Here is a 26,351-nt window from a genome sequence, read left to right as displayed (position 1 = left end):
ATTTTGTAGATGAGTAAACAGGCAGAGAGAGGTTATGATTTGCCTGAGGTCACACAATGAATCAGTGACAGACAGAGCTGGGAATATACACTAACTCTGGAGTCCCAGCTAACTGTTCCCTAGTCTGATTACTAGATGCTCCTGTCTCCCCTTAGACTAACACGGCTGCTACTCTGAAACCTGTTAAATACTCTAGCACACACATAAAAACAGACTCTGTGGTGTTTCAGCAGAAATACTATCAGAAAACCATAGTGTATGTAAAAAGGGGCCATAAGGAGATGATGTTTCAAATTTAGAAAGCGAGTATTGGTGAGACTTCCCTGAGATTCAATCTCAATTGAGTGGATTTCCATTGTGATCAGGGAACAGCATAGTAAGAATGAGACTTGGAGATGCACAGCCTCAGGGGATTTATGTGGTGATAGCTCTAGATGATCCTGTAACAGGTTGGAAATGAGATACAAAGGGCTCTATTCTGCCCTCGTTTACACAGCACTTAACTTCAGATTTTCATGCCACTTAAACAAGAATGTCACAAAGCATCTCACTCATTTAAAATGATATAAACTATTCTCCCATCAAGATTATCCCATGCAGCTCAGATCATGTTACATTTACATAAGCAGAGATGGGCTTTGGAAAACTGGGACAGAGATTAAAATAGAGGCTGTGAGAAAATTAAGCTGAATTCTCTTTAATGCTCAGAAGTATGCAGGCAAATGAGGCATAGCAATTAGAACTTCTCTAGTAGTTTGTTTACATGTGTATTTATCAGTACAAATAGGTGTGTTGTACTGTAGTTTATATAAATGTACAACATGCACTTTTTCACTAGGAATCTACTGGAATTTTCAAAATGTCATGCTCTAAAAAAAATCTGCTGTTGTGTATGTACATACAATATTGAGAATAAAGGAGATGGTTACATTGCAATGCCACATGTTATATTCATTATGTTATCAGAATTAAATGTTTCCTGTACTTAGGTATATAGCAATGCCATTAAGAAAAATATTTGCCAGTTACCAAGCAGAGGCATGAGTTATCCCTATTTCCCCACTATATTAAATGTAGAGAAATACCATGTCATCTTCATCTCCATTTCTACTGTGTGTGGTAATGTGGCAAATGTTGACTTTGAAGGAAAGCTATTATACAGTGTATGTAGCACACCACATTTTATGCTAAATCCCACTTGAATATATTAGTGTGTCTAATACACTAGCCTGCTGTACTACCCACCAAGGACTTTTACCGTCTAACAGTAAAACAAAAATACTCCAGTCAACAGAAGGAGAAAGATTATCTGGGTATAATATTTTTATGTATACCAATTAGTCCAGATACAATGGTTAAATTTCAGATGCTAACTATTCTGGCTACAATGCCTAAATTAAGACAGGATACCAGCTACAGGTATGATTTTATTCTCCAGTCGGATCAAGGATAATTCTACTCTTATGTAGGCACAAACTGTACAACTCTCAAAGTCAACAGTAGTTTCAAGTGCAATAGCCAAGGGCAGAATTTGGGCCTCTCTGTTACCTTTTATTGCTGTGCTCTTCATGATCAATCAAGAATTTATCTGGTATTTATCTTGACTCTTTTTAATTGATGGCTATTTTATAACATTGCTTTTATATCTGTTGGATAGTTTTAGGACATCCCTACTTCAGAATGTTCCATTTGGGAAATATATAGGTTACCAGAACATGAATATAGAGATATTTTGCATTGACATGGTTGTGAAGTGTAAAGTGTACTTCATTTTGTCTGTGAAAATCTCGAAAGATTCCGTTTGGGATCAGTATCATTGGCTGTTTATCCAAAGTAGAGCTAAGCAAATACTTGGGGGGTAAGGGGACATTTGTGAATATTCACGCAAACATTTTGAATTTTACTCAGCTGTTTTCATGCTCCATCGTTTTCACCATCCAAAATGTTATAGCAACATGTGCACTAGCGGAAGAATTCAAAGCTACAGCAAATTGCAAGATAATATTGGGTAATAGTCCCGGATAGCAATTTCAAATTTGAGTAAACTGATTCTAAGAGTTACAGTCCTGCAATCAGAAAATAGGAACAATACTACGTGATCTGTTTCTGGTCAAAACAAAAATCTTTTAAATTTCTAACACCCAGTGTTTGCATAGGACCAGCTTGAGCTCTATGGACCAAAATATTATTCACCAGATAATTTTGAACAATGAATTAATTTGTGATGTTTGCAAGCTGCTTGAAGATAATTCATGAACAGGAACAAATATATGTATAAAATTACCAATTAGTTCTCTCAGCTCTAATCCATGGGCTGGAAATCAGGACAGACCAACCATTCCTTTACTCACAAGATTACTCCTAGTTCACTTTCTGGTCCCAGATGGAATTAGGAAGCCCAGGGACATGTCAAAATTCAAAATAATGCCAAGGGATAAAGGATAGAGTGTTAACTACATTTTTTCCCAATCTCAAATAATTTTCAGTTTGTATTTGATCTGAGTTCCGGCTGAAAGATGAGGGGGCTTCCTATTTTATCCAAACCAGTTCACTTGTCCCCATCATGCGTCTATGTACCACCTGTTAGATAACCAAAGGGTGCAGTGAACTGAACAGCTATGGCAACGTTGGTCAAACTGCAGCTCATGATCTGCATGCAGCTCTTTTACAGCTGAAGTGTGGCTCATGGAACCTCCCACACCCCCACCCCACATTCTCTGTCTAACAGACTGGGGTAGGGGGGAGGAGGGAACTTGGGGCTTCTGCCCTGCAGTGGGGTGGTGGGGCTAGAGGCTTCTGCCAGAGACAACAGATGCCTGCTGAGAGTTGGGGGAAACAATGTAAGGGTTCGCCCCCCCCCCAACAGTTTGAGTCATGCCCCTGTAGGCGTGTCCCTGCTCTTACCCTCAGTGGCCCCATATTAAAGCTCCCAGGTGTTAGCTCTGTGGGGAGAGGCAGACACAAAAGGAGGGTTCTCCCTGCATCTTGCTGCAGCCTCTCCCCAGAGCTGCATCTCTCAGCTTGCCGGCTCCAGCAGCTGCTGTGCAGGGAGGGGGCCCTGCAACATCATGTGACTGAGTGGGGCCAGCAAACCCTGGCAAAAATCTGGGGGGCATGTCACCATATATGCACCCCCATGTGTCTCCTCTGGCTTCTGTCCACTGGCAAGGGGGGTTTTGGGGCTTCACCCCAGCGAGCCGTGCCTGACGGGGCTCAAGGCGTCAGCAGGTGTGGGGCTGAAGCCCCAGACCCCTCTACCCAGAGGGCTGAAGCCCCAAGCCCCAGCAGGTGTGCCCCACGGGGCTGAAGCCCCATCAGGCACACCCTGGCTCTCAAACTTCTGAAGATTGTCATATGCGGCTCAGAGGACCTATAAGTTTGGCCACCCTGAGCTATGGAATGGGTGAAGACTTCTTCATTCACGTGTGCTGTCTAACAACTTGTGCACACAAAGAGGATATGTTTGGTTATTTTTTCCAAACGGTTTTCTTCCACAGACCTCACAAGACTGCTTATTTAGGCTAGAAGAGCAGTCTGGCACTACTTGCTCAGACAAGGAACAGTGATCATTGACTTTATTTTTATATATCTAAAACATTATTAGCGCACTAATATCAAAGAAGTAGCATATCCTTCACACAACATAACAAAAGAAGGTATTTAGTTGCACTGGCCTCATATTTCATTGTACTACCACATCACAAGTTGCAGCAGTGATAGACGGAATCACATATCTTCTAAAACAACAAGGAAGAAAAAATGCAACTATAACATTCTTTGAAAGGTCTGTAAATGCATGTTAGGCATCAACTGCATTTCACCAAAACAATACAAGCTGCACTGACAGCAAAGTCATAACGTCATGTACCTTTACAAAAGACAATAGAGGAGATAGAATTTAAAGTTGCCATTGAGGAACATGACTATATAAAGCATATGCACGTGATATTTCTAAATGAGTCCTCCTTTGATCTTCACAAGGATGACTATGTAACCAGAACATAAAATGTGCCCTTTAGGCACACTGAATACAGGTACAATGATCATTCTTAAAATTTCCACTTGTCTCATGAGTATCTTAAACAACTACATTTTACCTCAAGTACCTGGTTCTTCCTGTGGAAAGGGCCAATATTTATATGAACTGTTGGCACTTAAAACAACGCCGCCACAATCTCATGCAGCAAAATGTAACAATAGAGAGGGTAAATAAAGATAATTGAAATTTTGGGCATCACTTTAGCCAGCATTCTGAAGTAAACCAGAATCCACAGAAACACCGCAGACCACTTCTACCTTCCCATCTCCCTGGCTGTCTAGTGGAGTTCTTCAAGGGGACAGAAGCAGGTTTCAGACAGTATGATGTTCCCCTACTTAATTTTTTTAGCTACCCACGCTGCACGTAGCATTTCCCACTGGGAGAGGGAGGAAATTCATGGATGGAAATAGGCCATTTTTGGCTTGCCAAACTGCCTTTTACTCAGATATTTTTGTGGGGAAGAGAGAATTGAAAATATGTTTTTATGTGTGTGTCATATTTATGACAAACATGGGACCATAGCAAGCCACATATTTTTGAGCAGAATTCCCCAGTGATTTCCATTCAGATTGTAAGCTCTTGTCTCATGTGTATATCCATGTAAGCCATGCCTGCTCAGCGTAGCACTCTGTCCCTCTCTAGTGGTGGCTAGGCAACTAAACATTGATGAGCCTGCTACAGCCTGGGCTAAGAGAACTGTCTCTTTTAGCTCAGGCAGTAGAGGCTTATGTATTAAGATGCAAAGATCCCAGATTTTCTCCCTAATGCAGACAACCCGACCAGGGTGGCAGCGTTACAAACAGTTCTTAACACAACGTAGCCTAAGCGCTGTTAGAGCCTCTAAATACTCCTGAAATACAAATAATAAAATGGATGCCAATATAAGGCACACATATAGAGAGAGGCAGTTCCAGGAACTGTATGAATTATATTGCCAGACCCTACCACTATCAAATACAAAAAACATGTAGGTGTTTACGTTTTCAGAGAAATGGGTGCACTGTTACTCATTTAATCTGACTATGACGTGCTTTATTGAAGTGAGATGAGACACATCTGAGCTGTTAAAGAATTTCCCTTTTACTACTTTAATTTTCCTTCTTATGCATGCTCCTTCACGCTGTAGCGTGGACACTGATGACTGAATGAAAACACCTTAGTGCACCTCTCAAGGGTAGTCATAATTTTTCAGCTTTTTGGAAGGAGAGGGGTTGGGGGAAGGAGATGGAAGAGAGATATTTTCCTAAATTCAAAGTACAAAACCTATGGGTAATTTGATTGGTATCTGGGAAATAGGAGGGGGAGGGAGGTGGGGGGAAGGAAACGGGGAGAGTGAAGATGTAGCAAGGGTTGTATTTCAAGACACAAATAAACATCTTTACTGTCAAACTCGTATCACCAAGACATTAATTCATCTCTATCTGTAACAGACAAAATATTGCTGATAAGAAGTTTTGCTGTAACTCATTAATTACTAACCATATTTAAACCAACCAACCATAGTGCTATTTCATGTGTCAGGCTTTCTGGAATGTAACTTGTATGAAGGATACTGTACTAAATAAAGTTGCATAACTTTCCACACCTACTTTCTGTATAGTAAACCAAAAGTAATTCTGTAGTTTGACAACATTTCTGCAACATGGAAAGACAGACAGTCGAGTACAATATGGGCAGAACAGCGCATTGCTGTTAGCAGGAGCCCTCTTTCTCTGACAACTTCAGAAATGCATTTTAATAGAATAGCAGCCACTAGAAAATTATGACTTTGGCTGGCCCATATACTATATCACTAATTAATTAGAGAGGAGATATTTACCAACAAGGTTTCAAATATGGTATACCAAATGATTCAATATATTAAATGTTAGTATTTTTGATATGATGCCCAAGAGGTTTACAGAACTATGATAGCTGGGAAAAGGCAGAAGTTTTTTTTTTGTTTGTTTTTTTGTTTTTGTTTGTTTGTTTGTTTTTTTACTTTTTCCACAAGTATCAGTTAAATACATACATGTGAGGCACTTTTGCAAATAATCAGACGATTCTTCCACACTAGAAGATAGAGACATAAAAAAGCAATGTTATTTTAGGAGAGGCTGCAGGAAAGTTTGGCCTAATTTAGAGAACTTTGTTTCTCATAGACACATGAATTGTTATGTAGATGAAACATGGAGATAAGGGGTTAAGTTAATTTTACATTCACATGCACATATGCCAACTGCTAAGCCAAGCATATTATATAGAAGCCCCACCTGACATTAGAACTTCATTGGGCTAGGCACAATACAAACACACAATGAAAGTGTGTCCTGGCACAGAAGAGCTTACAGTCTAAACAGACAAGATGCAAAGGGTGGGAGATAAGGACTATTAGTATCTTATTTTAGAGGATGGGGAACTGAGGCACAGAGAGAGTAAGATCCTAGCATCACACAGCGAGTCTAAGGTGGAGCTCACAGTTGAATTCAGATCTCATGTGTCTCAGTCCATTGTCTTCCTCTTTGGTATATGATACATGAATAAACTATAGTTGTGACCCTGCTGAAAATGTAATAGAAGCAAGTCGTCTGAGCAGCAGCACAACAACTGAAGTCAATGAGCAACAACTGAAGTTCTACGCAGGAATAACTGGTTCCAGGATTGGTTCCTAGGAGTCTCTTTATTTTGGCCATTATTGATACATTCTTGTGAGCAATAGATTTAAGAAAAGGTAATTTGCAATGAAAAATGCCTAGTGCTAAATATTCATTATCTATATTTCATAGTATGCATCTGTGATGGAGAGACTGGGACCTGTCTATTTTGTACAAACATTGTTCAGAGGGTTTTAACAAGAGGCCTTACCTAAAATTGATACAGATAGCCAAAGAAGTCTCTGAAAGAGGATATGTGGGCTAGGCCCTAAAGCCTTTGAAGGATTGCTATTAATCATCACTAAAGGATCTTGATATCCTCAATGGTCCATGTCCTAAAGAAAACAGTGAGTCCAAACCATACTGTGTGTGTAGATAACTGAAGGGGGGGGGGGGGAAGTATTTTGGAAAGTAAGGGGTAGTAGCCCTAGATCAGGGTGGACTTGATAAGAGAGCTTTCCTAATTGAAAAAAGGAGTTGTTGGTCTCTGGACAGGAAAGGATGCTGACAGCTGGACCAGAGTACTCAGAGAGAAGGAATTGGCTCACGAGGGATGTAAGTGATTCACTTTTCTCTCTCCCCCCCACCCCCCTATAACTAAACTGAAAATGCCTCATCTGGTTTAACTGATAAGTGTATATAGTCAATTGTTTCTTTTATTTTAATTCCATTTTCTCTCTGGTTTTGATAAATCTTGTTTTGATTAAGATTACTATTGTCTGTGGAATCTAAAATCCCCTATCAGTCTCATTTGGGTTACCATCAGGCTGTGGAACGCACACACCAGGGAAGAAGCCAAAACACGAAGAAGGAAGTGAGTACAGGTGATGGTGTTGATCACCGCATCTTCCCAAAGAAAGATACTCATCCTTCCTCCTTGGCCTCAGCAAGTAGCCACAAATGAGCATAATTCCTGGAATATCAAAGGAAAGGTTGACATACTGGCAGAGTCAAAACAGTAAAATGCAGTATATCTATTAAATACCAAACACGTTTCAGGACAATGAATGGCTTAATGCCCATCAACACTTAGGATTTTCAGAAACGAGAGGAAGCCTTCATGCCTAACTGGTCCTGTTGACACCTGGTATTATACCAGATGTGTAGATATTTATCAGTTTTCACTGATGCCTGTAAAATCCAGGCCAAAAAGGTATGCTAAGAATAAAAAGCATTGACTTTAAGTTTGAATTTTCTTGCTATAGTTCATTTAAGTTAGACTAGTGGTTCTCAAACTGTGGTGCATGGAGCACTGGTGGTCTGAGGAGCTGCTTCTGTCACAGTGTTGAAGTTAGAGAGACAAGGTAGGTGAAGTTAATATCTTTTACTGGACCAACCTATGTTGGTGAAAGAGAGGAGCTTCTGAGCTACGAAGAGCTCTTCAGGTCTTCTTCAGTGCTGAAGTGTCTGTCACCTTCAAGCAGTTACACCGGTCAGGATCCTTTTACCGTTTCCAGAGGTTTGGTTGGTGTGGAAAAAAAAGCAAGCATCATTCTGCACCCTTCAAGGACTCCCTTCACTGGGCCTTTGCTGTACAGTTAACCACATTTCAAATTTGTGGTTGACTCAATAATTGTACACAGACAACGTAGGACAGATCTAAAACTATAAAACAACAAGGTGGGGCTGCAGACAACAAGAGGAGATTCAGCACGAAAAAGTGTGAAGTCCTACACCCAGGTAAGTAAAAGACACAAAATGAGAGGATGCAAACAGACAGCTGCACCCCTAGGATTAAAGCGAGTTTATTTTCATTGAGTCTCTGTAACAGTGTCTTAATATGAGCTAAACCTTAGGTGCTAAAGGATGAGGGGTGGGAAGGTGTGCGTGTCCAAAACAGATTCTCTATCCTAAGAAATGGTCCATTATCTGAAAAACTTTAAGAGACACTGATTTAGCCCCTACATTTTGAACTGATATACCTGTCCTTTATACTGTATTTTAACGTGTTTTTTATTTAGTAATGAAGGTAGTTGTACACAGTTTTGATCTCAGAGGAAATCTATTGTATAAGAAACCCTCATACATTTTGGCTGAAGCCAATGGAATTTCATGAAGCACTTTCAATAACTTCATGTATAATTGCTAGAATTCCGTGTTTCCCAGAAGCTGGGAATGAGCGACACCGGATGGGTCACTTGATGATTCAGTGTTCTGTTCAATCCCTCTGAAGCACCTGGCATTGGCCACTATCAGAAGACAGGATACTGAGCTAGAAGGACCTTTGGTCTGACCCAGTATGGCTGCTCTTATGCTAGTAAGTCATGTGCATGCAACTGGGGGCAGAATTTGTCTACATCTTACACAGGTAAGAATTAGTGCTTTCAGCTTCCCCGCCAATACATTGGTGGAAAGGAAGCACTTGGCAGCAATGCAGAATTTGCCGCAGAAAGCACATTTACTGGAAGAAGGTTATGGGGGAGTCAGGCATGAACTATTCCGAATCCTCTGCCTTAAGAACAGTGCTGGGGGAGGATTATGAACAGTATACAACCTTTTCCAAAAAACAAAGCTTCCAGGAAATGGGGGAGGCAATGGGATGACCATGGACATGTCACACCTGTAACGATGCGGTTCTGGCGGGACCCAACTGAGAGTGCCAATTGAGGACAAATTGCTCCAACAGGGCAGTTACAACCCTAGGCTGGGGTTTTTCCACCTCTAAAGCAAACCAAACCAGCCAGACAAAGGACTTTGGTCTCACCCCACTGGCTAACCACAAGACACACAAGCAAGGTGATGCACTTGGGGATGACTAATAACAATTTTAGTTACAAGATGGGGACGCATTGGTTAGAAGTAACGGAAGAGGAGAAGGACCTAGGGGTCCTTGTAGACTGCAGGATGACTATGAATGTGATGTGGCGGTGAAAAAAGCCAATGCGGTCTTGGGATGCATTAGGCGAGGTATATCTAGTAGGGATAAGGAGGTCCTCCTTCCGTTGTATAAGGCGCTGGTGAGACCTCATTTGGAATACTGTGTGCAGTTCTGGTCTCCCATGTTTAAAAAAGATGAACTCAAACTGGAACGAGTGCAGAGAAGGGCGACTAGGATGATCAGAGGAATGGAAAACCTGTCGTATGAAAGGAGACTAGAGGAGCTTGGGTTGTTTAGTCTGACAAAGCGAAGGCTGAGGGGGGATATGATTGCTATCTTTAAATATATCAGAGGGATAAATACAAGGGAGGGAGAGGAATTATTCCAGCTTAGTACTAATGTGGACACGAGAACGAATGGATATAAACTGGCCGTGGGGAAGTTCAGGCTTGAAATTAGATGAAGGTTTCTGACCGTCAGAGGGGTGAAATATTGGAACGGCCTTCCGAGGGAAACGGTGGGGGCAAGGGACCTGTCTGGTTTTAAGATTAAGTTAGATAAGTTTATGGAGGGAATGGTTTAATGGTAAAACATAGTAGCCAAGGAAAACCAAGCAATGGTACGTAAATAGTATAATGGCCAACAGGGGTCAGGCTAGAGACTCTTGCCTACATGCTCGGGGTCTTACTGATCGCCATATTTGGGGTCGGGAAGGAATTTTCCTCCAGGGTAGATTGGCTGAGCCTCTGGAGGTTTTTCGCCTTCCTCCGCAGCATGGGGCAGGGATCACTAGCAGGAGGGTCTCTGCCGATTGAAGTCACTAAAACACAGGATTGGGGACTTCAACAGCAGAGTCCAGGGAAGGGTTTTGTGGCCTGCAGCATGCAGGGGGTCAGACCAGATGATCATAATGGTCCCTTCTGACCTTAAAGTCTATGAGTCTATAATTCCCTTAGACACTCCAGTTTCCCAATATCACCACCAGTACCACTCGTTATGGGGACAAATGGTTATGAAAACCAATACCGTATTAAAAAGAAAAAAGGTTCTCCTGATCCCAAAGGATCATGCCCCAGACCCAGGTCAATATACAAATCAGATTTTATTAACAAATCACGCTGTTGCCAATCCTTTAGAATCTAAAATCTAAAGGTTTATTCATAAAAGGAAAAAGATAGAGATGAGAGCTAGAATTCGTTAAATGGAATCAATTACATACAGTAATGGCAAAGTTCTTGGTTCAGGCTTGTAGCAGTTTATTTCATCACTGCAGGTTCAAAATCAAGTCTCTGGAATACATCCCCAGCTAGGGTGACCAGAAATCCCGATTTTATCGGGACTGTCCCGATATTTGTTTGTCCCACGTCATGACCCATGTCGGGACACTGGACAAACAAGCAATTTTGCCCTCCCAGAGGGACTCTTTTTTTTGTTCTCCCCCCCCCCCCCCCCCCCGCGTCCCTATATTTCATTTCTGTGATCTGGTCAGCCTATCCCCAGCTGTGATGGGTCATCAGTCCTTTGTTCAGAGCTTCAGTTTATAGCAAAGTTCCTCCAGAGGTATGAAGCAGGATTGAAGACCAGATGAAGGAGAGGCATCAGCCTTTTATAGTCCTTTCCAGGTGTAAGAACACCTCTTTGTCCTTACTGTGGAAAATTACAGCAAAATGGAGTCTGGAGTCACATGGGCCAGTCCCTGCATACTTTGCTGAATTGCAAGGCGTATTTGCCTTCTCTGAATGGGTCAATTGTATAGCTGATGGTCCTTAATGGGCCATCAAGCAGGCTAGGCAGAGCTAACACCAACTTGTCTGGGATGTTTCCCAGAAGCATAGCATAAGTTTGAAATACAGACAGTATAGAGCTAATATTCATAACTTCAACTACAAAATTGATACACACATATAGACAGCATAATCATAACCAGCAAACCATAACCTTGTTTTAGATACCTCATTTGACCCCCTTTATACAAGATTTGGTGCCACTACAGGACTTTGGTTGCAACCATGTTCTACATGGTCCCAGATTATATCAATAACGTCACAACACCCTAAGAAAAATGTCATTGGAGTGGAAGGTTCAGAACTTCCCCCTGAAAGAGTCCTGGAGTGGAGGATGATAACAAGGCCATGAAGACTTCTCCAGTAGTAAGCTGAGTGGCACTTCCACTGTGGAGAAGGTTGCTGCCAAGAGGAAGTTGGGCTGTAGAGCCTCCCTAATAATGATTCCTGCAGATGGGGGCAGAGGGCTGCACAAACCTGGCACCAGAGCAGAGGGAGAAGCTCTCAACAACAAAGATTCTTCTCACAAACATCCAGACCAGTCTATAGCTATCCAGGCTGACTCTGAGGTTCACCCATCAGCTATATAGTGTTTGTTTCCTTGATGAGGATTATTTTCCCCCAGGCAAGGAAAGCCTCTGACCTCCACCCAATAAAATAATAACACATGAAATGAGGCAGAAGGCTTTCTCCTGTTCCCCATCGTTTCCCCAGAAAAAGATCTGACAATAGGAAAGGGCTATAAGGAGAAATACCAGTCTAATCCAAGTTCATTGTTTAGCAGCAGCAAGTCATGTATTTAAGAAAGAAAGGGAGATTGAATCCTCTCCACTGCTCTCTCCAAGCAAACTCAGTTCCTTCCAAGACAGTTGCACACAATTCCTTCTTCTAATAGACATTTTTTTTTAAAATTCCTTATTGCTGTCAGCTTCTTTTTATTTAAAAATTGAGGCTGTGACAGCGTGTGGGTGTGTGAGCCATGTGAGAGCAAGGTTGTTCAGGCACAATGATTAGTAGAGACATGCCAAACTACCTGCAGGAGATTTTAGGACAGCGTCTCAGAATGCTGGTCACCCAATGACCTACAGATAGCAAGGAATTAATCCACCTGCCCTGCTACTGCTTACCAGCAAACACAGTTGAGTGACCAAATCACTGAAACCTTTCTCAAATATTGGCAAAGTACGTGCAATAAATATTTTAATGCAATTTTAGCAAGTTTTTTAAACTATGAGATTAAAAAAAAATAGATTGTAAATTACTACATAGATCAATATAACCTGCAGAATAAATCTTTCCAATAATCATATACCAAGAGATTGTGGCTTTATCTGTTGGTCTGAAAAGCCATAAAGCTGAGCATTTTACCAAACTAGATGTGGTTTTACCTTAAGGGAAAAGCCAGAATGAAGCAACACAATGCTATTTAGAAGAGGAAGCATGTGAGGTCAGGATTTTCTTTTTTCAGTTCTGCAACTGGAATTTCATTTATCTCAAAGTTTTTATGCATTTTAGTCTACTGAAAAAACACCATGGTTTACCTGAAGCTGTCCCTCTGGGTTCTTTAGGAATCCATAATGGCAGACAACTCTGCAGACTTGGAGGAAATGCAAGTGCATTCTAGTATATCAACGAATATAAAAAGAAATTCCACTATATTGAGGATGATGCTGTAAAGATAAGTGGGGAAGAAAGTAGTGACATTAGATAATCCCCATAGAAGACTAACTCTTTGATCTCCAGCATTTACATGCATTCCTTTACACTTTGTACATTGCTGGCGTTTGATTTCTTAACAACAAAATGCCACTACAACCCACATTTGAACATTCCAGAAATAAAATTCTACTTGATCCAGTTACATGCCTTCTAAATGCTGAGGGGGGAAATGTGAGGTCCTCAAATGTCCACGATGAATAAGTTATCAGCCCAATGCCAACTACTAATAATGTCTATTTAGTTTAGCTGCCTCTAAATATTAAGTCAAGTATGGCTTCTGCCTCCTCCACTAGAGTTGAGAGGTTACCATGATTTCAATGCTCCATTTCTGATCACATAGGCAAATCATGCTCAAGGGATTGTGTAGGTGTGAATGCACTAATGCGGACATTTTCTTCATCACGTTTCTGTTTGCATTCTGAACCAAGCCTAGTTTATAAGAGTTTTGCATCAAACTGCATGATTAAAACTCACTTTCACCTGTGTGCTTGCCTGCAGCTGCCCTGGCCAACTGACCCCACCAGGGGCTAGTTTTCTCTTTTGATTCAGCTCCATCTTTGAAATATTCACATATCTGAGCAAAGGGAAATAATGAGATATGATTTCTCGCGATATTGCCTGTCTGCTTAAATAAGTGGATATGTACCAAGGGAATTATATCAGTGGGAGTCAGTGTAAGGTAAATGACTCACTTACTACCTGTAACTACAGAGACTTAACAAAATCCTACATAAATACAAATAAATAATATAAAATAAATCATGATATAGGATTTCTACTAAAATCCAATCATTTATTATTAAAATTAAATGGAAGCAAATAGCCTGCAAGTATCTGAGCAACAATTCCTTTAAAAAAATGGGGGGGGGGTAGTATTTTTGATAAGGGTGAAGAAGCGAGAGAAGAGAGAAAGCCAAGGGAAGACATTTTCCTAGATAATAACATCAGAGTACAGTTGGCTGTTTAACTGGATATGCTCACTACAGTGGAGAGATTTAAATTGCAGAGAACTCAAGAGTCAGACAAAGCTGGGAATGGATGCTACTTGCAACACCTCTCAGGGTTTTAAATATGCGTTATTCATGCCTCAGAGTAGTAGCAATAAACCAAAGTAGTCAGAATCAGGGCAGCATAATGTGTGTTGCACATTACCTTAACTTGACTGTGAACAGCATACTTGAAAATGAATGTCAACTAATTAGCTTGTTAAATACAGTACACAAGGCATGAGCCTGTTTTAGTTACTCCTCAAAAGCTTTCAGGAGTCTTCTTGCTTCTAGTAAAAAGCCTTGCACACCATTCAGACCAGTTGGGATTCTGAGTATGACATGACACTGCATTCATGAGCAGAAAGTGGAAACCCTGGAAATCCTCATATATTAAAATTTTAGGGAGAGTATTTTGCTTCCTTTCTGCTTAATTAACCTCTATTGGGTAAGCTTCCTTACTGTAATTTCTGATTCCTGCCAACTGTGTCTATGCAGAAACAGTGTTACTGGGACAAATTCATTTCAACCACATTTGAAGTCCAGTTATTCCATTATTCCTTCTGATGGAATGAAATTTGGAGGTAAATTCAGAGATAACACAGTAAGCTCTTTGGGGCAGGACAGTCTTTTACTCTTGCTATACGTCAATACATCACCTAATCCAATGGATGCCTGACCTCGCTGGGGCTGCTAGGTACTACTATACTACAAATAATAATTACTAGTAAAATAAAAAAGCCAAGACCATCCTCCACTCTTCTCATTCATTACTTGCTTTCATAGCTCTTTCCTGATGACAGTCAACCAAAGAAAACTATGAACACTAGAAAGTGTAGAAGTTTTAGAAGATCACTTCCAAGATATAGCCTGATAAAAGTTCGAGGTACACATTTGGAATACAGATTCCAGTTGATGAAGCAGAAGTAATCCAAGCCTGGAAAGAGGCCATTTTCTATGTGTTTTCCTGTTGCAACTGTATAGACAAAATCAGAAGCAATTCATATCTGATGGACTAATCAACTATCTGGCCTGCCAAGCACAGCAGAAATTGTAATCGTTCCATAAGTGTTATCGATCCTGAAGAAGTTGACTGGTGACATTTAACTAATACTGAGATCCAAAAGGTAAAATGCTTGTTTCAAACTCTAAGATGAGAGATATGTATCAACCAGAAACCAACTTTACCATTAAGGTGGACTTCTCTCTCACTTTTGCATAATAAGCATTTGTAGGGTTGCAAACTTTCTAATTGCACAAAACCGAACACCCTTGTCTCATCCCTTCTCTGAGGCCTCATACCCCGCTCATTCCACCCCCCCTCCATCACTTGCTCTCCCCCACCCTCACTCTCTCACTTTCACGAGGCTGGGGCAGGGGGTTGCAGTGCAGGAGGGGGTGAGGGCTCCAGCTGGGGGTGAAGGCTCCAGGGTGGGGCCAGAAACGAGAGGCTTCAGGTGTAGTAGGGGGCTCTGGGCTGGGCAGGGGTGCAGGCTCCCGGAGGGAGTTTGGGTGCGGGAGGGGGCTCAGGGCTAGGGCAGGGGTGCAGAAGGGGGTGTGGAGCGTGGGCTCTGGGAGGGAGTTTGGGTGTGAGAGGGGGCTCAGGGCTGGAGCAAGGAGTTGGGGTGTGGGAGGGTAGTGGGTGAGGGCTCCAGGTGGCACTTCACTTCCGGGGGCTCCCCGGAAGTGGTGACATGTCCCTTGGCTCCTAGGCAGAAGTGCAGCCAGGCAGCTGTGCATTCTGCCTCCACCTGCAGGCACTGCCTCCACATCTCCCATTGTCCGCAGTTCCTGGCCAATGGGAGCTGAAGAGATGGCGCTCAGGTGGGGGTAATGCATGGAGCCCCCGGCTGTCCCTCCTCCTAGGAGCTGAGGGACATGTTGCCCCTTCCAGGGAGCTGCACAGAGTCGGGTAGGGAGCCTGCCAGCCCGCTAACTGGACTTTTAACGGCCCGGTCAGCAGTGCTGACCAGAGCTGCCAGGGTCCCTTTTCTTTTAAAAAAAAGTTTCATGTCTCTGCATCCCCAAAAACCAAGGAACAAAGTACACATTTTACAGAAGGTATCATTTGATTTGCTGCTTCTTGAGTTCCTCTCTTGATTTCATCTTCCTAAGAATACACACATTAAGCCTCCTAGAGTGAATCTCCTTAGCAATGAGATTCTTCATTACAGAACTGGCACGTTTTTTCATACAATAGATTGGCTATTTCTTACTGTTTACCTCTTGATCCTCCAAATTGTCTGCTAGTGGTTTCTCGGAAGGAATATTTTTATTGATTGCTGCTACCACTATGTAGCCCATTTCACATATTAACAGAAATGTTTGCATTTTGGCTTTTTAAGTTAAAAGCCTGAAATTCCACTAGCACAGCTTCCCCCCCCCGCACCTCCCAACTGACGCCAAAGGGGCGTGGGGGAAGGTGCGAGTTGGGATTTTTTTTTTTTTATTAAAGCCAGTGATGCTGTTTTGTACTTAATAAAAACAAAAACATTTTGCATAAGAAGATGGGAAGGAATTGAAAGTCAAAGGGTAAGTTCCATTTACATTTTCACTGACTGACATGTGATCAGCAATATTCAGACACAGCAATGAAGAGCTTGGAAAGAAAGAACTGAGGTGCATGACTCAAGAAAATAAGTTTTACTGCCAAAAGCTGCGATTTAGCAGCTATGGCAATGGGTATTCTATACATTTGGAAATAGCAATGGAGATCTTTTGGTGTTTGGTCTGGACTTGAAAAGAAAAAAAATATTGAGTACCTTTTTCTGTATTGTTTGTTTGGGACAGGACATCAAGGAAGGTCTTGAGCAGCAGTTTTCCCATAGGGTGAAGTCTCAGGGACCGTGGAGTTTTCTGCTTGGTTCTGAAGACCTGATCATTGAAGCTTAATCCATTCTTCATTCACTGAAGTAAGTTAATGGGTATTTTGCCTGAGTAAGGGCTGCAGGATTGAATTCATGATGTATTTTAAAAAATCCTATTACAGGAAAGACGTGTGCATTGGTCAGTCTTCATCTTTCTGTCTTCTATGTCCATGTAGAGTAAGATAGCCTTTCAATGGAACTACTCGTGTGTGTAATGTTAAGCACATGTATAATATCTGCAGAATCAGGGCCTACGCTCTCAGCCACCCAGGAGAAGACAGAGAAGTGAGAGGAGGGGCAAAAGAGAAGAGCAGTATCTTTGCAATGTGTTCTGTGCCAGCAACAAGGAAACCTATCATTGATTTTCAGAGCAAGCGCAAAAGCCAATCAGTTTCTGTTGTTGTTACAAGCTTGGCAAGAGAAGGCATATGTGGGGCATGGTGGAATGGATAGCAACATTAGCAGTAGTAGTAGGCAGTGCCTCTCACATTCTGTCACTAACCTCAGCCAGAAGAGATAGATGCTACTTCTCTTCTCAATAAAAAGAAGAATCCCTTTCCTATGAATAATTGGCAAGTTTCCTCTTTTCTCTTTAGTTTTCAACATCTACAATTGTATTGTATAGAGCATAGAAATCAACCTTTCTGGTCAGTCGTATTAAAGACTTCTGCCATTTCCACAGTTGTACCAACAATCCATTCAGAGGTGTTGAGTCATCTCCAGTCCTGTAAGATTAATAGGCTCGGGTATCATTGGTGGTGAGTGGAGAGTGGTTCGGGTTAGTATAAACCACTAGTCAATGAGGGGCAGTCAATTTCCACACAGGATGGAGCTGCCCTTGGGTCTCCTACAGGAGCCTCCCAATCCTGGGCAATCTCACAGTTCCAGGCAGAAGTCCAGCTCACTCCCAGGATCCTTTTTGATCCAATTACCTCTAGACCTTGGAGGCATTCCCACCACAAGTGGGAGCAGCCTTCCACGCCCTTTACCCATATCAAGCCTGCAGTGTCAGTGTGCAGCCAAACAAGGAGCAGAGAGAGAAGAAAGACCAGCTACTACCCAAGGCTGGGCTCCCCTTGCTACTGGAGCGCATTGGCAGCCTCTCTTCCTGGGCAAACTCCCCATCCCTGTAGGAAGCTTCAGCTTTTTAAAGCTCCCCATCTGCAGGTAGAGCATGTTGTGTAGATGCACCTTATTGGCACTGCCTATGCACAGGTATGCTCATTAACCTTTCTATCAGTGGGATAGAGGCATGTCCCATCACAATGCTTATAAGTGGTTGGATTTTGGGTTACTGCATTACCACTATGGGAGGATGGGGCCCAGTTTTTTGGTTATTTTAAACTGTACCTTCTCAGAATGTTTATTAGATTTTACATATCTAAAATAATCATTGTAGTCAATGACAAGCATGAATTATATATACCTAAAAACATTAGATATCATAATGTGTGTGCTACATTGTCAGGAGATATAGGGGCAGAAGGACCCATGGGAAATGGCTTGGGTTGGGAAGTTTTTGTTTTGGTTTGAGTATTTGTGCCTGACTGAGCACAAGCAGGCACAAAATACTTCTACTAAACTGGTGAAGAGATCAGTGGTGTTCTGTACTGAGGAGTGAGGGAGTGGAAGATTGGGGGAGGAGAGAAGTGCGCTTGTGGCATATCTTCCTGGCCTACTCAAGCTCAGAAAGAATAAGAAACACAAGAAGATAAGAGACAGGGAGAGGATTTTGCTTTGTGACCAGCTTTGAAACCTGTTTTTGTCACCACTGAAGGCACACCCATAGCATGCAGCCCTCCTACCTCTTACTCCGCTGGAGAAGGGTTATGTTTACCCCCTTCCCATTAATGATTGTCTTTATAATAATTTCAAAAGGGTGGGAGAGTGAAGGCTGCCTAGTGAGGGCTTTAAGGGCATGAAGACATTAGTAAAATCATTTTCAGCCACTTCATTGATTTTTAAAAGAAACCTAAACAATGCAATTATGTCAGCTAATTAAAATGGTTCTTTCCTGTTGCACTGAATTCCTTTTTGAGCATCATTACTTTCCTTGCAGCAAATTTCAGTACTTTGGTTTAACGTTTCAAGTTAAGGAAAAAGAGGTTGAGTAGAAATTTAAAGTTGTGCAGATGTCTTTGTGTGATATGAATAGGAGTATTTTTTATGTGGACAGTGAGAAGACGAGGGGGTTGCATGAGCCAAGGGCTTGAATGATTTCTAATGGATAGGATAGTTTTTAGATGGGGTAATAGGAACATTAAATATGGAAAGATTTTTTTTTTTGCAAGTGTTAGATACCAGTGATATATAGTCAGATTAAAAACAAACAGTTGCAAAGTGAAAAGTTGACAGGTCCAGTTAACACACCAATGAAAGCAGCCTATGACTGTGTCATTACATCTAATTTGTTATTATTACTATTATTTGTTGCTGATAGCCTTAGGGCACAAGAATGAGGGAAAAGACTTGGCAAAGGTCACTGTCCTAGCAGATGACACCTAATAATCAAAATAAACTTATTGTTACTAGAACAGACTCTCAGAGAGGAAGTGAATAGGATGCTAGCATCGGACTTGGGAGCTCTGGGTTCAAGCCCCTGCTCTGCCGCACACTTCCTGTGTGACCATGAGCAAATCAATTAGGACCACATTTACAGAGGTATTTAGGTACCTGTAGATGCAGACAAGCATGCCTAACTCCCACTGAAATCAATCAATTTAAATGGGAGTTGGGTCCCTAAACACACCTGAAAATCACACTAAGTGCCTATTTGCTTCTTTAGGCATCTAATACCTTTAAAAATTTGGCCTTTAGTATTTCTGTGCCTTGGTTCTCCATCTGTAGAATGGGAAGAATAGAACTCCCTACCTCTTGTGGGGATAAATACACTAAAGAATGATGTGCTCACATAATAGGGGCCAAGTCAGTATCTAAAGATGGATGACCTAACTTGAAGAGTGCATACCACAAACCTATTAAATCTAATACAGAGGGACACCCATATCATAAAGGCTATTACTATTACAATATTTTTAAAGATAAGAAGGAAATAGTCTTGAATGAGAGTGATGGAAATAATATTTTCTGTTACCAGGATTAGAAATCTAGATGTAGACGCCTATGGATTTTTAAGTAATGAATGATTAATAATCACTATTTTGTTTTCAGCTTTCATAATGGCAGAGTGTGTGTAGGTGTGGGGGGGAGGACAAGGCCAGGTTAAGAAGAGACAAAGGGAATGTTTTAGATTAAATCAGATGTGACCTGTTTGAAAGCAGAAGCATTTGAGTATCTTTAATTATGAGCCTAGGAACAAAAGTTAAACAAGCTTGAAGATACCTGCTCTTTCACTGAGCTGGGTGAACTGGTAGAGAACTTTTAGGAGTCTGCCAGCTTTACAGCACATAGGTTTTAAAGCCTCTCATTCCAGTAAAAGAAAGAAAGAAACTACATTTTTAGAAGTAATGAAAATCCAACCTGTCTACCTCTAAAGCATTTAAAGCTGAAACGTGTTCAGCCTTCCAATCCATGAATGGAAGTAAAGCAAAATGAATTAAAACACTATTGCTTTCCTGTAATCTGTGTTGTAGCATATGGTACATGTCTGAACCTCAAAAATTCATCCCATGCTTTCCTGATGAAGAACTTTGGCTTAACTTCATTACAACAGCAAACTATGTAAAACCCCAATGGGCTAATCTAGGAAAGTCACAGCAATTAGTCAGTTGTGTCAAATAAGCTAACATACCATAAATGGGGGGCCTTGGGATCTTCTGAAATCAATACAAAGATTTTAGGTAAACTGCAACACAAAAAGTGGAGATGACGTATAGCGGATGTTCACATGGAAAAAGTTATAGGGCTTCCCTAACTGCAAAGTTCACATCTCGATTAAAACTTTATGAAAGTTCAGGGGATCTTATATCCTGTGTCTTGGCCTGATCTTTCTCTAGGGAAAAAAGCCACCCTTCCCTATCCCAAAATCAACATCTATTTCCAGAACAGAACTCAATCTTTATAAGGTTCTGCAATGTTCAGGATCCTGTCCTCCACCCAATTGTGTAGGCCCAGCTGGAAATGTCACAAGAAAGCTTTTTCTTACTAGCTTTTCAGCCTAAGTTTGCAGATGCAAGAGGTCATCATGGTCATGAGAATATTTATCTAAATCAAACCCTAGCTCTGCACTTTGGGGTTCTTCCTTTGCCAGCAGAGAACAAGCTGCTGTCCTCTCACACAACCTCAAAGTGTACCACAACAGTGTACCTATGAGGCACCTAAGAATTAGTACAAGACGCAGATGATCACAAAAGTAGTTAAATGATAGTAATTGTTTATCAAAACCACCTAAGTGCAGAACTGGCTGAAGCTTTTACAGTGGAACACTTTTCTGTCAGGAAATGCTGATTTGACAGAATCAAAACACTCTATGGGAATGTGTCAATTTTGTCAAAACTTTTGACGGAAACCAGTCAGGCAGGTTGGCCAACCTGGGCTTGCCCAGCTTCCTGACTCTTTGGGAAGCTGATACCCTGGGCTGCCCAACTCCTTGGGCAGCTCCCTGTTCCCCGTGGATTCAGGCAGCAAGGGGAGGCAGCTGTTTGTTGAGCTGGTTCCCTGACTCCCCAGGCAGATGCCTCCTGGGTCTTCCTGACTCCCCAGATAGCCAGGTCCCTGTGAAGTCAAGTAGCCTCTGGGAGGCAGCTGCCCAGGGAGTTGGGCACCCAGGAGAACACCCAAAAATTCAGTTTCTATTCTCCCCAAATGGAATTTTCTCTTCTATGAAAAAAATCTGTTTTTTTCCTACATTTTATCCCAATTCAGAAAGATAGTTTGTTTATTTTTGCCAAATAAAAAAAATCAAAATTTTCCATGGATGAGAAATTCAGTTTTCCAGCCAGCTCTAATGAACTGGGAGAACAACAACATATAACCCATGGATGGCATGCAGCCTGGTCGGGTCATGAAATACAGACTTCCTCACCACTTTTTTAATGAAACTACATGGTGAATACAAAACTAATCTAAAATAAGTCTGATTTCTGGCATACTCAAAACACACCAATTCTATGTTCCTATACATCTTCCAAGGAAGTTCATATGTAAACAAATATTATGGGTGTGTGCATTTTTAAATTTTGTATGCAGTATGTGCATTTATACATGAATTAGTTACTGTACTGGCTTTGAGCTCCTGTTAAGTGGCCACTCCCGAGCAACCTATCTTAGAAGGACCCCCACCAACTCAAAGCAAATTTAACTCCTGACTAGACTAGAGCCGCGGGATTCTGTGTTGGTATCTAGTGCATTCTGCATACTTAGTGGCACTTGAGTTCCTAAGCCCCAAAGTCACTTTTGAAAATGGGACTTAGGCTCCTAGGTCATGCAGATGCCTTTGAAGATGTTGCCTCATGTCTCTTAATTGGCACTAAGTTTAGGTTGCAGAAACTTTTCATTCTAAGTCTGCTGCTCAGTATAGTTGCAGAGATTAAGCAATACTGTACAATATTAAACCGATATTCAAGCACTCACCCAAACTGCTATGGGAGTAACTGTGACAGAATCTTCAATAGTTCCCCCCTCCAAGGGTGGGAGAACCTGACCACACCCAGTTGTCCCCACTGGGTGGTTCCAACACAGGCCCCACTTCCTTACTATTTGCCAAGGGGATGCTCTGCCGTTTGTGGGCCTTCTTAAGCCTCTCTAGAGGGGGGGGGGGGGTCAAAATTAACGCCGATGCATTTGGGCATAATCCCTCCCTGTAGCCCCAGGGGGTTGCAAGTCTACAGTGCTGCCAGAGATCCAGCACCAACGTAGTGAGTTTTGTGGAAATTGCTCTAGCTGGGCCTTGGAGTCAGGCTCCGCTTTGTTACCCGCACAATTTAGGGCTGTCACCCCCCCACCCTCTCTTTTAACTACTGAGGTAGTAAGGGACCCAACTTTTCCCCTCTGTGGGCTCTGGGCTAACATCCATTCCCAGTGGACTCAGGGCTCTGCAGGTCTCTGGGCCCTTTTACCAGTGAAAGAGCCTTACACAGTTATCTCCTTAACCGCTATTCATTAACAGTTACCAAAATAGAATACGCATGCTAAGCATACAATGCTCACCACTCCTAATAAGGGAGATGAACTTTTCTTGAGGGCTAATCAAGATTAGATCATCCAGGGCTCCAGCTTCTGCACAGTATGGTCGGCAGGGTTTTGAGGTCTGACAGCTCTGATTTTGGGCTGTGTCCTGGAGTTAGGTTCCAAAGAACTTCCTTTTGGACCCCAATTTATATAGTTAAAACTTGGGTCCTATGTAGCTATACTTTAACCAACCATTTTAAACTAAAAGTACTATAAAACAGTATTTTTCTCCAATTCTAGCCCATTACAAAACAATTCTGTAATCATTCCTAGCACATTATGAATCAATTATTTAAACAATTATACCTGATTACCTTAGTTGATTTAAATCTTGCAAAATTAGTTATACAACACACAGAAATAAAGAACCAGACAGAGACCATACAGATAAACAGTAGAGAAGCAGAGACCATAAAGGCAAAACAATGGAAGTATAGATTTCACCGTCACAACTGTTCAGTGGTTTCTTGTCAGACAGAATGCTATCAAACAAAGAAACAGATCTTAAGATGGTTAAAGAAAACTTTATCTGGTGTTGGTGGCTACCATTAGGACAGGAGTGCCTTTTTAACAGCCCGATATTACATTGTTTTGATGCAATTTACATGGAACGTGAGGATGTGACTCTCTGCAACTTAGCTCATGGCTGCTGTTTTTACTGCAGAAGAAGACCTCAGACCTTACATGCCTGTCCATTTTCCCCTGGCAGCCCACTGTACTCTCCTCAGGGTCGCAGGGAAGGTGTCCTGGCTCCTCATTCTTCTTTTTAGGGCGCTCCTGCTCCTCCCCCACACACTGCAGTTTGCTCCCTTTTATAGGCCTCCTCCTTATCATGCAAGATTGACAGGGCTGGAGTGGTGGAGCTAGTCCTGCCACCAGGGCCTCTCTGACACCTTTCTCGTCCATGTAGAGTCTATGCACCCCACCATAGTAACTAGGATACTCTTTTCTGTGTTCTGCACCTTAAATTTAAGATCTGCCTACACATGTGTTGCGGTGGGGAGGGACAGGGCTATGAGGCAGTACAAGAGCTTACAAAGTGACATACTCTACTTCCTCACTCAGCTATTTTATACTTGCTCTCTCTCTTTGTTACTTTTCTTAATCTAAAGTTAGTCACCTAGACTGACAGTACATGATTTGCAGTGTGCATATCAGAACACACAAAAATATGGTATTAAATTGTGTCTGCTTTGTGCCTTTTTCCCCTTGCCCATTTTCAAAATATACCCTTTAACTGGTATGGAGTGAAAAAACAGTTCAGACCAACTAAGAACCACGTCCCCATCACACAAAACCTTTGCCCCAAACTGAATGCAGACACTTCAAAAAAATGTGGTTAAATTCCTCTCTTCCAGTTACCCCCATTATTTTACATCTTTACCCAATTTGGGGGTCTGGTCAGCACTGGAAGTGCTGATGTGTCACAAGAAAGGCTTTTGCTGACCAATCAGAATCGAGAGGAACTTGAAATTTTACAAGGAAGTCTATTCTCCCAAACTTCTATTCCAAATGATGCAAGTCCTAGAGCTTAGTTCAAACGTTCATAGACCGCAAAATTTTCAAGACAGAGCCTCTGCGCGTGCACCTGCAGGTGCACAGTGCATGCCACAAGGAGGCCAGGATCCTGACTGGTCATTCTGAACACTCCTGCAATATAGATATTATTAAATAATAATAATAAATAAGGGCCCGATTTACATAGGTATTTAGCCATCTAAAGATGCAGAGAGGTACCTAGTGGAATTTACATTAAGCAGGTTAGGGATCTAACGTCCATTGAAGTTAATGAGAATTAGATGCCTACCCTGATTAGGTACTTCTGAGGTGCTATCTTCCTAGGTTTTTACAATAGTGCTCATCACCAAAGTATCTGAGAGCACCATGGGGGAAAAAAAACTCTGAGGGTGTCAGTTTCAGATTTTGGGGTGCTTCTCTCTTTTGAGGTTCACCTGTCTCTACTAACTGGCAGAAGTCATTATTTTCAATACTGAAATCCCATTAAATCTACATTCTGCATTTCCTGAAAAGGTGCAATGAGGGGATAGAAAAGGATGCCCGAGTTGTCACATTAAAACTCTTTTAGGCAAATATCTAATTTGGGTAACTTTCAGAAAATAATTTGCATCTGAAGAATATGTCAGAGTTATTTAGCAGAAGATGGGAAGCTGAACTGAAATGTAAATGACTGAGGTCTCCTTACAAAAAGATAGCTCCAGTTTTTAGCACAGATATTTCTCTTAATAAGGTTTTCAAATGATAATGTTCTCCTTGAAGAATGTTAAATGTCTGAATGGTAAATTTCAAATTGCCACTGCAGGATGAATTCCAAGATGAGAAAAGGAAGGAAAGTAGTAATTGTTTTTGAATTCCAGCTGTATGTAAGCTACTGAAAATTCATGTTTCATTTGTTGGTTTTGCTTAACTTTAACAAAAGCTGGAGATGCTACTGTGGAAGTGATTAATGGGAGCAACACTGGATAGATTTCTGAGTTATGCCACTGGAGAAGACATCTGATAGGTAACAATAAGAGCTGGTCAGAACTGAGAATTTTTGTTCTGCAGGAAATTCTGAGATTTCAAAATTTATTTTCTTTCCAAATCAAAATGAAAACTTTTTTTGACATTTCCCATAAAATTAAATTTTGGTCAATCAAAACATTTCATTTTGATAGAAATCAGAATTACATTTGTAACTTTTTATATAATATATAATAAGTTTCAAAACAAAAAGTCATTTCAATATGAAAGAAACTGAAATGTTCCATTTGGATAAGGCCAAAGCAGATCTTGTTGCAATGCTTCATTTAAAATGTTTTTAAACAAAAATGTATCAAATCAACACATTACAGCATAGAGTTTTGATTTAGACAAAACAGCATTTTCTTATGAATAAACATTCCATCCAAAATTTTTTGACATGTTCTAGTAACAGTGTCATGCCCCCATGCTAATCAAGCATGGTGAGGTTCTAGCCAAAAGCCAAGTTCTATCCTCAGATAAGAATATGCAACCCCCGTTGCCATCAATAGGCTGAAGTTTTGTGCAGAGCAGACATCACTTCAAATCCTAGAACATAACGTGAGTTGTACTGAGGCAGCCTTGGCAATGAATTAACAACATCTGATAAAGATATGGGTGAGGGGTAGAGTTTCCATAAGGGTCACAGGGACACGTTTTGTAAAAGATGCTTATGCATCAAGACCTGGAGTACCGTGCCAGAATCAGGTTAACACCTCAAACAGCAGTGAGCCTATACGCTGCTCTGTCAGCTAGTCATTGTGTGAGGTTTGGCAGGCACAAACTCTCTATACTTCAGATTACCCACTTCCATCCTTCCTAGGGTTGTTGTAAGACTCCTTTAACTTTTGTCAAG

The 26,351-nt window shown here is 41.5% G+C and overlaps 1 protein-coding gene and 1 long non-coding RNA gene across 4 annotated transcripts in view; one reads left to right on the top strand and one right to left on the bottom strand.

The window, feature by feature from the left end:
• Positions 1 to 26,351, bottom strand: part of LDB2 (LIM domain binding 2) — a 479,555-nt gene that overhangs the window by 294,605 nt on the left and 158,599 nt on the right. The gene's annotated exons all lie outside the window — the stretch shown is intronic.
• The window catches only part of LOC101940115 (uncharacterized), a 62,124-nt gene that overhangs the window by 1,212 nt on the left and 34,561 nt on the right, over positions 1 to 26,351 (top strand). Inside the window, exons 2-3 of one of the 2 annotated variants that reach the window (XR_006175686.2) lie at positions 7,168 to 7,227; positions 16,770 to 16,891. This is a non-coding gene — a long non-coding RNA (uncharacterized LOC101940115). The remainder of the gene's footprint in view (positions 1 to 7,167; positions 7,228 to 16,769; positions 16,892 to 26,351) is intronic. The other variant, XR_255918.5, reaches the window with a different exon arrangement.

The sequence above is a fragment of the Chrysemys picta genome, chromosome 5 (genome assembly GCF_011386835.1).
Source record: "Chrysemys picta bellii isolate R12L10 chromosome 5, ASM1138683v2, whole genome shotgun sequence".
NCBI classification, from domain to species: Eukaryota; Metazoa; Chordata; order Testudines; family Emydidae; genus Chrysemys; species Chrysemys picta.
The sequence above is the reverse complement of the archived record's forward strand: the minus strand, read 5'-3'. Positions and strand labels throughout refer to the sequence as shown.